Raw genomic sequence first — 11885 nt, 5'->3', positions numbered from 1 at the left:
CCACGATCCACTTCTTGAAAACAACCCAAAATGAATGATCATCAAAAGATGAGAAAGATGCAAGTAATAGTGGCAAGACTATTTTTACAGGAGATATGTTGGAAGTTTGTAAGTTTTGGTCCATTTTTTTATTCAAGTAAAAAGGAAAGTAGAAAACAGCTGTGCTATAAGCAGTTACTTCTGTGCACGACAGGGTAAGACATGTGAAAGCGTAACACTGCAGAACTTGGTTTCTTTCCAGAAAAACCTGCTGTGTTGTTAGGCTATGTCTTTATTTCTGCAGCGTTTCAGCTCAAGATCATATCACAGTCTCTGGACTTTGGAATCGTGCAGAACCACAGACTTTTAAGTAAAGCTTGAAATGGGACTGTGTCACACCTGTATGGCCCAATGTGGAGGCACCTGACAACAGTAGAACATCTTCATGCGTTCAGTTACTGACGTATTTGCATCTTCAAATTGGTCTGCAAGTGCCTGTAAATGCAAAGTAGATTCTGATTTAGTATTTACTTACAAATAATCAACCTAAAATCCCATAAATTTAAAGCATTCAGGATTTTAGGCATTCTTGAGTTAATGGAGAAATGATACTAAAGGTAACACTAAATGCCAGTAAGCTCACACCGTAATATGCTAGCCTTTGTATTACCCCATGTAAGAAAATCTAATAAACATTTACATAAAAGTTCTTTATTATAGCTGATAATAAATAACACTGTTTTGGAGAGATTCAAATGTCAAAGAGCACACAACAGGAGTAAGATTCAAATCTACAATCCCACACAAATACCTGCAGAGTAAAACTCTGCCAAACAGTCAAGTGACCTTACCTAATGCATTTCAATCCTTTATCTAGTTTTTCGTGTCTAAGAGAGTACTGATGTGCTTTAGGCATGAAATGTCTTATTAAAAAGAAAGAGAAAGACAAACATATTATACTGGACCATGCTTTTGGAAACACAATTTTAATATAAAATAAATTATTGTGACTTAGAATACAATTCATTTCAGGTGCTTTTTCCTTGTGGTGGAGCTTTGGATTGTTGAAATGTTTTATTCTGAAATCCTTTGAAAAAGAATAGTCACTTTTGCACAGCAAAAGTGCAACAGCTTCAGACTAACTACTTCTATGAAAATCCACTACGCAGTTATTTAAATCAAAATTCAGTAGCAAGAAAAATAAAATATTTAAGGTACCTATAGCCAGAAAATTGGTTAGAAATTTTAAGATAAGGGAGAAACTCTCTCCAAATGCCAGTCATCACTAAACTAGCAAATTCAAGGCCAGAGGTATAAATAAAGGAATATTAAATTACTTGGCCTTCACAGGATTCATCTATCCTAGTCTTGCACATCAGTCAGTCAAAGATTTACAAGGAGGAGATAGACAGATTCTCAGATTTTTCTCAGCATGGAAAATAAATGCAAAGATTCCCAAGCAAAAGAAAAAATTGAATAGGATTGCTTTTTTCTCTCTTTCTAAATCCAACTGTTGGCGACCCAACCTATTACCAATAGTGCAAATAATAGTTGTGTAAAATTAAAATAGTCAGTTCTGTGATTTAAACTGCTAAACATCTTGTAACTGCAACTGATGTTAATGGGGTTTATTAGGTGGCTTCATTCTTTAAGTGAGAAAAAAAAAATCACTACATACAGCAAAAATGTAGGCATGCTTAACATGCATAATAATGCTTGCTTAACTACCTAATTTTAAATACTAAGATTTAAAATATTCAATCTTATTCACATTCTCTTTCATAAAATTATCTCCAGAGACCTGTTCCTAGAGATTATCCACAAATCTAACCCAAGAAAATGGCTGAGGTGTATTTGTAGTAGGGTAAGGGACAGACTAATAAAATCATATTCCTTTACACAGTTCCAAGCAATCCAAAATGAGTCAGACGCAAATAAAACCTTTAAAGTAATATTATTTAATTACAGAGTGTACTTGACTATGAACTATATAACAAACCATATTTCAGTTTTAGTTCTGCTAAGATGTTCTGATGCTGTGCAGAAGCACATTTTCCTATGTTTTGTTGCAACAAAAATTAAGCTGGAAAATTGTCCAATTCCTTGGGTAATAATTCTCTAAGACCAGACAAAGTAGTAAACTACAGTTGAAAAATTTTTAAATAATAATTGCTCTAAGCCTGGGCAAAGCCAGAAAATTCTAAATATGCCCTGCAGTATAATTTTTTGAGAAGAACAGGAGATGGAAGGCAGAAAATGTTTTAAGTCGAACAAAACATTTTGTTCTTGTTTTAGCCTTAAAAAAAAAAAAAATTCTATTGTTCCAAAAGGAAAACTGGTATTCAAAGAAAAACAGTTTTTCAAAAGCAACATATTTTATTGGAAAATTTGTGGCCATATTCTTTCTACACTTCCTAAGCAGAAAAGCCTAATATAAATGACATGTTGTAGGAGCATATGACTGTTAGCAAGTAAAATTCTCTCCCTTCCCAAAACAAATACTGTACTCTGTTCAGAGTTCCAACAAAAACTGAAAATGTAGGTAGAACATATGAATATTGCATATTCCCTAAAAAAGGATAAATGTTAATGAACCTAAAAGTAATTAAAATCCATGGCTTATGCATGTTCTCACACTTTGAAAAAATAAGCTCTGATAGTTTTGCTTATTAGTGAAGTATAGAAAATGTTACTCCAAAATAGCTGAATTCTGTGTTTCTGAACTATCCTTGAAGAAAGAAAATTTGGGTTGTGTAGTGCTGAGAAAACAAGAATCCTAACCTTATTGCACAGCTAATATCTAATCACAGAACAATAAATCGATAAAATGCACAAGTAGCACTGTCAAGCAAGCATCCCTTCTCAGTAATAATCTTCAACATACAGCGTAAAAACAAAGCTATGTAAATACAGAATATTCACAACACAGTCAAAAAATATCTTAGTGACTTAGTTTAATTTGAATCTCAAATTCCTGCCTTGAAAGTTAAGTAGAACTACAGCAGAAACCAATTAAAATTCACAACTCCAAATGATATATAAGTTCTTCCATATGCAACATTTAAAAACACTAAGCTTAACAAGCTATTCCACAATCACATAACACACCCTTCCCCAAGGCTTGAACTGCCATAAGATAACGAGTTCCGAAGTCAAAAATCACACTAGAGACACACATTAATCCAATTTAGAAACAACAAAAGCATAGATGGTTTCAACGGAATTTTGTATCACGAACAAAGACTACGTTATTGCTGCATGACAGCAGGAAAAGACAAGGTCTAGAAGCTACAGTTCATTCTCCCCATCTCAAATCTTTGATAAGAGATTAAGAAGTACAATAGTTAGCCTGTGTTTGGGATAAGTATGCCATGTTAATTTGAAATGATCGTATTAGAGCTTTTATCACTTTACTAATTAACCTCAGTCTAATCACTTTACTAATTAAAGTCAGCTGATAATTATCCATCACTTGAATACCTGAAGTTTGTAAAGGTTTTTTTCCACCTTGGATGTAATTTCATACATACTTTCCCATTGCATTTCTTTGTTTCGCCTCTTTTCAACAAGCGTAACAACACGATGGTTCTGATGATAAAATATCAGCTTTGATTCTGAGCCTGCCTAAATTTCAATCTCTCTATCCTCTCCCCATTTCTTACTGTCATTTTCTTCCGGGGCTGACAGAGCTAGAGCCACTCTTTTTTAGTCAGGCCCTATCTCTGTACTTAGACTCTGGAAATATTACTACACCCTTGTGGTTTCTGGTCAGAGATGTCATCTCTTTTTTTACGACACTAATGTTATTTCATTTCTCAACCTAGTTATAGTACCACTTTTAAATTTGTTATTCACCCAACTGGTCTGAAGTCCTTCCCTCAAAGTTTTCTCCCTTTTGTTAAATATTTTGTTAAATATTCAGGTAGCTCTTTGGTAAATAAACAGCAGACCTTTACATCCTTCTTTCTACTCTCAACCTCTTTATTTCAGATAAAGTAGTTTACTTCCTCCAAAAAAAGCCACCTACTATGTAAAACTGTAACTATTTTTCCTTCTATTTCATCTGAAGGATCTCCTGATCCAAGCTTACTTATAGAAAAAAAAATCCCAAAACCAAACAAAAAAGCTTCAAACCCCTGCCTTTTCAAAAGAGCAAGATATTTATTACTTATCAAAACCATCTTGAAAACAGCATTACACTTTTGTTGGTGCAGCAACTATTTAATTCCATCTGGATCTCTCCCCTCAATAACACTGAGGGTATGCCTGTCTATATCCAAACCTAACATTGCTGGCCCCAGTAAAACATCACTTTCAAAATAGTCTTGACCCACAGACAGCATTTTATCCATCATATTTCTTCTCATATCTTCCCAGGTTTTCATATCAGTAACACACAGTGTGACTGCACCGCTTTTCCCTTTACCTATCTTTTCCAACAAGAGCATTTCCAGTTTTAGTGTTCCAGCCAGAATTTTTCCACCATATTTCTTTCATCTGCACAAAAGCTTGTTTCACAGACTATGTCAATAATCGTAGTTTGTTTATTTTGTTTTCCTGTCTTCTCCCACTGCTAACCAGGCATCCAGCTGTTTCCCACCGACCACTCCATATTCAAAACATTAGTTTTATTTATTTGTTTTATTTATTTTATTTAGCTATGCACTTACCAGTATCACCATCTCTACCCTTGTTAGCATCTTATTTTCCCTCATACCCTTTGATTTAGCCTGGTACACCTGATGTTCCTCTTTATTTATGATTCTGTAGGCAGGCAGATGAGACATTAGATTTTTTTCTACTCATTTCCCTCTTCTCAGTCTAGAGATCTTGTCAGTGTGCCAGAATCAATTCCTAGTTAATACCTCTGGGACTCCAGTGGTGACCATTCACCCAAGAGTCCGTTCTACATGAATGCTCCCAACAGTCACAAACCACAATGTTTCTCCATTACCCAACCCCAACCAACATGTTGACTGTGGCATTATTTTTCCTTGCTTTTGCCCTCCTTCTCTAACAACTCCATGATGTCCCACTTCTTACAGATTTTTACCATATTTAACATGGGTTTAGCTTGATTTATATAAAAGGAAACTGATAGTCACACTATCAGTGAAAGTTCCGCTTTCACACTATCTCCACGGTACAGCACGTACTACCCAACTGGCACCTTAACTCCTGGCAGACAGAAGAGGATGAACGGAAAGTACCTTTCGGTCTTTCCTAACACGGAAACTCTAGACAGACATTTCCATGATGTTCTTGTGATTATCAGGTCCTTTTTCTTCAATTTCTCCCAGGTGTGGAGACTTCTGAAACTCCCAGACATCAGCCTGACCTCTCTACGCTCAGCCTAACTACCTGTTTCCATTTTCCTTGCCCTTCTATTTCTGTCCATTACCATTGTATGTTTTATAGTCATGCTATCCCAACTCTAGTGTTCTTGTGTTCTAGCTGCTCCCTTAGCTCTGTGCTTCTTCCAATAATTTTTCTGCCAGACATGTGCTCTATGGGTAGGTTTATTCAGCAGAAGTCAACAAATCTTCAGCAAACTATGCAGCGTCCTTGATGTTTTCCTCCTTCACATCATAAAAACACCAAGTTTCAGCATCTGCATCTGTGACTGCTGGCTACAGTTTGTTCATATGCTTTGCCAAATGATACTTGATGCAAGTTAATTATAATGTACTCAAAGATGATGAAAATACCACCATTTCTGTATCTATCTCTATGTTTTCTGCTGCTGTGTCTCACTTCCAGTGCTGGTTCCCAGCACCAACGCCATCTATCCTTAACAGGAAAAAAAGACTAGCCCTCCACTCATTTAATCCATCATCTGCTCCTTTAGGTCACAATATGCTCACCTTTTTAGCCTGTTGCTTAGGCCGCTCTTAACCCATGATTAGGCTTAGAAGGTAAGTATATACCAGCAATATACCATAAACAGGAAGCTTTGCCTTCAGATGTCAAAACTAATACAAATTTCCCCCTTTTCGCTCTACTTGCTGAGCTTATGAAGATTACAAACTACAGTGTGAAACTACTACAGAAGTGAAACCCTTTGTCATACTTGCTGAACACCTACAATCCTAGCGCCATATTGATAAGAGTATACTAGAAGTATGTCAAAAATTAAGAAAGGGAGAAGGAAGGTCTTGCAACAAGCCACACAACACTGAAACAAGTTAGCATATTAATCTTGGATTAAAAATTAAATTGATAATGTAGGTTTTAGAAATGGCCAAGAGTGAGTATATGTCTTTACTTATGCAACCTATATGCCTTTTTAGTGCCAAAGGATGGACACCAGTTTTGGAACTGTTTGGGTGGGTCTTGGCTGATGGACCAAAGAAACAGTTGGAATTGTTCAGCTTCTTGGAAAGAAGGTGTTTGGAGACAAAGTGGGTAAGAAATAAAAATGCATCTGTTGGGAAAACAATCCTTCTATCTCATCTCACTATTACTATGCTTTCTAAGAATTTAGCAGATGTATGGCCCAAACTGAATGAAGCTCACCTACATTATTTACTCTGGAACAAATTAGAGGAAAGCTTTTTAAAAGTAACAGCAACTATGTGTAAGACTCTGTGGATGTACAATTACGAAGTTCTTACTTTACAAATTATAAACAAATGGGAAAATTTATCAACAAAAATCGCCTTTGGTTCCTTACCACAGAACTCCCTCACACAGATAAAGAGCGTCTACTACTTAGTATTTATGAAACAAAAATGGGCATTTTTAAAAGCTTGTGCAACAAGAAGCCCTTGTGGACACTGTAATATTCACAAACTTTGTAAAACTTCCAGAGATTCATAGTTAAATCAATTCAAACTTTTGTGCAACTTAAGACCTAATTCTAAATGCTTTAAAATCTTTACTTCTGGGGGCAATGATAGTAAAATACTCGTCTAACAGAAAGCCTACATAATTCTTGAAGCTTCAAAACATTAAGTGGCTTCATTATTTTTTTAAACTGTCCTCTGCCCAATTATATTTTCTAACAATAAATAAAGCCTGAAAACCGCTGCACAAGAAGGAACTAGAGTCCAAGTTAATTTGGGATGCATTATGACAGTAACTTTCACTACTGTTCCGCAATAGTGCACTCAGTAATACATAAATACAGAGTTACTAATAAAAGCTGCATTCCCCCTGAAGAAAACATGCATCATATAATCAGTGTCTGAAAAAACTATATACACATTAGAAAGTAGGTGACAAATAGAGAGAATTAAATATACGTATTTTAGTACCTCATGGATATGTAATTAGGTCTTGAGTTACACTCTTGGTAAACTTACTTTAAAAAAAGGCAGAAAATTATGTTTACAACCCAGACAACAAGTATGTTTCAACAGCTCTTTGTCAAACCAAGAGCTCCTGTAACCAAGACCACTGGGACAAACTGAGACATAACCAGACTTCTGAAATCCAACGGTCAAAATACTTAATCTTCCAGTGAAGCAATGCCAGAGACTATGAAGCAATAAGAACAGTTTTCATATAAAAATGCACTGAAGTTTTGCTTACTGAGAGAGGATAATTTCTGGTTGATAAATTTGGACATAATGTGGAGAAAAAAAAAACCAAAAAACAACCAGTTGAGATTAATATAAGCTTCAAGAGGGAGATTATAACCAAATAGTGATTACTTTATTGATTGCCAATTTCATCACTTGCTAAAGACGTAAAAGCAGTGTATTTGGACTTATTAACTCCAACCATTATTCAACAGCATTGTGACAATTAAGCCAGGACTTTGTTGCTTTGGAAACTAAAATGATTTAAAGGAAATACTGAGCTATCCTTTAAAAGGCTCACAAATTATTAAATGATATATTTCTGTTAAATGATGAGAATCTCTGAATAGTCAAGATCTAAAGCATCAAAACACAAATCAAAAGCTATTAAGCAACGATGTATTTCAACATCAAGAAAGAAACCTTCCCCTTCATTTATCAAATTTTCAAAGGGGAATTATGACATTAAATACTTGAGGAAATTTTATTACAGCGATCACTATTATAAATTTTGATTTGTGATTCATGGAAACTCAAGAAGACCATTATTTACATTGTGCAGAGATGCCAAGCTCACCCTTTCAGTCATTCTTCCAATCAACTTCCTAGGAACTAACAGCTGGTTTGAAATAAAGCTAACTTTAAAATGTATTACAGCACTGCCTAGTTTGCATTGCAAATGAATGGTAACAGGGCACCTGGAACACAGGAGCTGCAAAGACATCAGGATGCTTCACACAGAGGAAGGACTAACAAGGCAGGGCAACTCTAGAACTATAGAAACAAGTGGTACTTGAAACAAAATTAACTGAATGAGACAGTGTCAGGTGGCAAGTTTGCAAAGTTATGTCTCTTGGCATGGAAAATGGTGTTTTCACTACTTTGCCCACTGTTGTGGTAAAAACTGTTTCATTGTATATAATCACTATATTGAGCAAAAAAATCACCATGTTCAGTATCTGATACAATTTGCTTTTTTTAAACAATCGCAAGAAAAAGGCCCCAGTTTCTAGCAGTTATACACACAGAAGAAAAAAAAGTTGATTTCCACCAATTGAAATGAAAACAAAAGTTTTCCATGCACATTCTTTCAAATTAGCGTAATAATCCCTTTTTACATAGCAAACTAATTCCCCAACTACTACTTTGCCTTTTTTTTCCCTCCCATCCTAGGCTGGACACAGAAGTGTCCTTGATCTGTAAAGAAAAGAGGTGTTCTTGTACTGGCTTCAGCACTACCCACCCCACAGAATTTTTCCAGTAGCTTATTTTGATGGATTTTTCAGTTATGATGCTCTGCCTCTCAGGAGCATAAATACTCATAGTACCGAATGTGCATTAAACCTATGCTAGAAGTCACTTAATAATGTTTCTTTTACGGCTTCCTCTGCTACCTCCTATTTCCTTCTCCCCTTCAACAGCGAAAGAAACTCGGCATCAGCTATCCCTCAGAAAATTCTTAAAAGTTTAAAGCCTCTGGGCTGAGAAGAACGCTAGTAGAGGCTTTTTCAGGACAACCATCTCTGTGGCATTTGCACACAGGCTTAATTTCACTGTCAGAACCTGACATCAATCTAAGGATGATGTAATACTCTAAGATTTCCCTAGAAAATGTTCTAAAAGGCTTCTAAGGCATTTAAGACTTCTGCTGTTACTCCCTTTAAATGAATAAGCAAATCAACTTTTTTTTTTTTTTAAACAAAGGTTCTATCCAGTTTTTGGCAAAGGAGGAACTTGCTTGTAACCTGTAATAAAGATGTGACTGACCTCGTGCCAGAAACCAACTATTCTGATGTACTGTGATCATTCCCCTCTACCCCGTCAGTCATTACAAAAAAGAGCTATACAGAATAATTATGTCAAATATTTGTATTTTGTAATATGTAACAGGTATATTCTTCAAGAGATGTAGTTCTTTCTCACGAAGCCTGGGGACAGTCAATATGAACCCTTTAGTTTAGTAACTTTTATATGCACCATTTCATTGTTAGTTTAGCTATGATACTCAAACATACACACCTAATCTATTCTGTATTCCACCTGGAACACCCTGTTCAAGAACAATCTATTGGAAACATGCTGTACTTTCTCTTTTTCTGGAAGACTTGAGTTTACTTACCACACACCACACATTTGTGTTCTGCTTACCATAAATTGTACAACAGTATATATATATACAAGCAGGTTGTCTGTTAGTAGTAGAAGCCGTCTTATTCAAGCTTCATCACAAAACATACCATAAGTAAACACACTACAAATAAATAATCAATAGAAACATTTATATATGGAAAAAATTACTTAGAATTAGATAGTAATTTCTGAAGAGTGTAAACAACAAATATTTTAAAACAAAAAAAATTCATATTAAGAGTTCTTATAAACTGCAAGCATGTAAACATTTTCGTCTTTCTCCCACTTAAGGTAGAGACTGGATGGTATTCTGTTACACAAAGAGAAATCTCAAGGAAAAACCACAATGTATTCACTTAGTGCACTTTTTTCCCAGCAATCATACCAAGCATAATTTTTTTCATGGTCCTCATATGCCTGTAATGGGGGAAAAAAATAACGTCTAGTCTTATCTAGATACCCATGACCCGAAACCCAGATATTCAGCTCTCTGATCACCAACAGCTCTTTTTGCAGTATTAGAAATAGACAATTTTTTTTTTTAACACCACCATAGTGCTCTTGCACTGAAATCTGTTTTTCAACTATTCTTATTTAGTTGCAATCTCAAGAACATCTTTAGTTATATGGTCAAGGGGACAGGAGTATGAAGAGCAAAGACAGATAAGTTCAGTCTCTTTCATCCTGAATCTGATCAGAATGTCTCAGATAACATCTTGGGACAGCCAGTGTTTTCCTTTCTTACAAGAAAACCCAACCAAAAAATCCTACCCAAACGTCTTCCTAAGAATAGCTTCCCTATACAGTGAAACCTTGACTGATACTCAGTAGTTTCTGTTAAAAAATTACTTGGCAGGAAATACACATTCTTGCAGCAGCTGAGCCTGACCCAGTAACCATAGAGTATATGATGGTAAGTACATTAGAAATATGACACACGGACAAAGTGTTTAAACTTCAGCTATCCCGAAGAAAGGCAACCACATAGAAAGTCTGTTTTCAATATATGTATTTTCTTGAAACACATCCAATCCAGTTCTTCACATGTTCCTGGAAAGCGCTCTATACATCAGGGAAAAACAAACAAACCCCCTATCATTCTCTGTTAATGATTGATCTACTCACCAAAGAGGAAAATAAGCATCTTCAGCAACAACTGGCTTGAAACCAATTTGACTTCCAGTAAAAATGAAAACACTCTAAATACATTAAATATTCCATGCCCGATTGTATGACATATTGAAATAGAAGCACATCAGGCTCCCCTGAAGACTCAGTTGCTCTTTATCAGACACAGAGGAATGCACAAAAATGCAGTTCTTTCCGCAGTCATACAGCAGTACTGGGCACAGCCTACGTGGTACACAACCAATTAAGAAACCAAACCGAAATGAAATTTTCATTCAGCTGGACAGAGTTTTGTGGTCCGTGCTGGTCACTTGCACCACATGGATGTTAAAAGGCATTAAAATATGTTAATAAAGTACCAGCTGCAAGTTCTAATGGTACCAGTCTTGCACTGGAGGCAATTTTCTTGCTGATCTTCAGGAGGAGGTAGCACACCACTGCCAGAGGAACAGATGCACTTTGCTTCCAGCTGCCCTCTTCTATCTGACATCCTCTAACCTGGGCCAGGGGGAGCAGACTGAAGGAGAAATTAACTCCTCCACCAGCAGCTGCCACCACCTAATTCCTGCTACCATTTTTTCCAGAGGAGGGAGGAACACGAGCCCAGCAGGCTGCTGGGCCTCTGGCTGTTCATCCCACCTAAAGCCTGCACCTTCAGTGGAGAACCAGAAAGAGGAAGGCAGATTTCAGACAAGAGGAATTGTCCTGGCAAGGTGTAGCTTGAGAGCTCCTGACATAGTTTAAGATGACACTACAGTTTGGCATTTTATAACTTTTAGTGTTTGAACCTGCACCATTATTAATGGCTTTTGTTTGCACGCATTTTACACAGGGGAAAACAGAATAAAGCAGAAGATGAAGCGTTCTGTGGAAGAATCATTTACTGCATTTTTCTATTTCTAGGCAACTTCAATGTTTGCACAGATCTGCATCTGGAAAATGGGCAGGTATAGCACAGCAGTGTACGTAACAGCTACACACAATATTATTTATGCCATTTAAAAATGTATTTCAGGCATGGTATGTCGCACCGCTTACAAAAACATCTCCGTGTCTGTCAAAATGCCCATCTTAACAGAAAACGACAGTGCTGTAATTTACAATATTCAGACAGACAGCAATACT

The sequence above is a fragment of the Eurypyga helias genome, unplaced genomic scaffold (assembly GCF_000690775.1).
Source record: "Eurypyga helias isolate BGI_N326 unplaced genomic scaffold, ASM69077v1 Scaffold37394, whole genome shotgun sequence".
NCBI lineage: Eukaryota > Metazoa > Chordata > Aves > Eurypygiformes > Eurypygidae > Eurypyga > Eurypyga helias.
Note: the sequence above shows the minus strand (reverse complement) of the source record.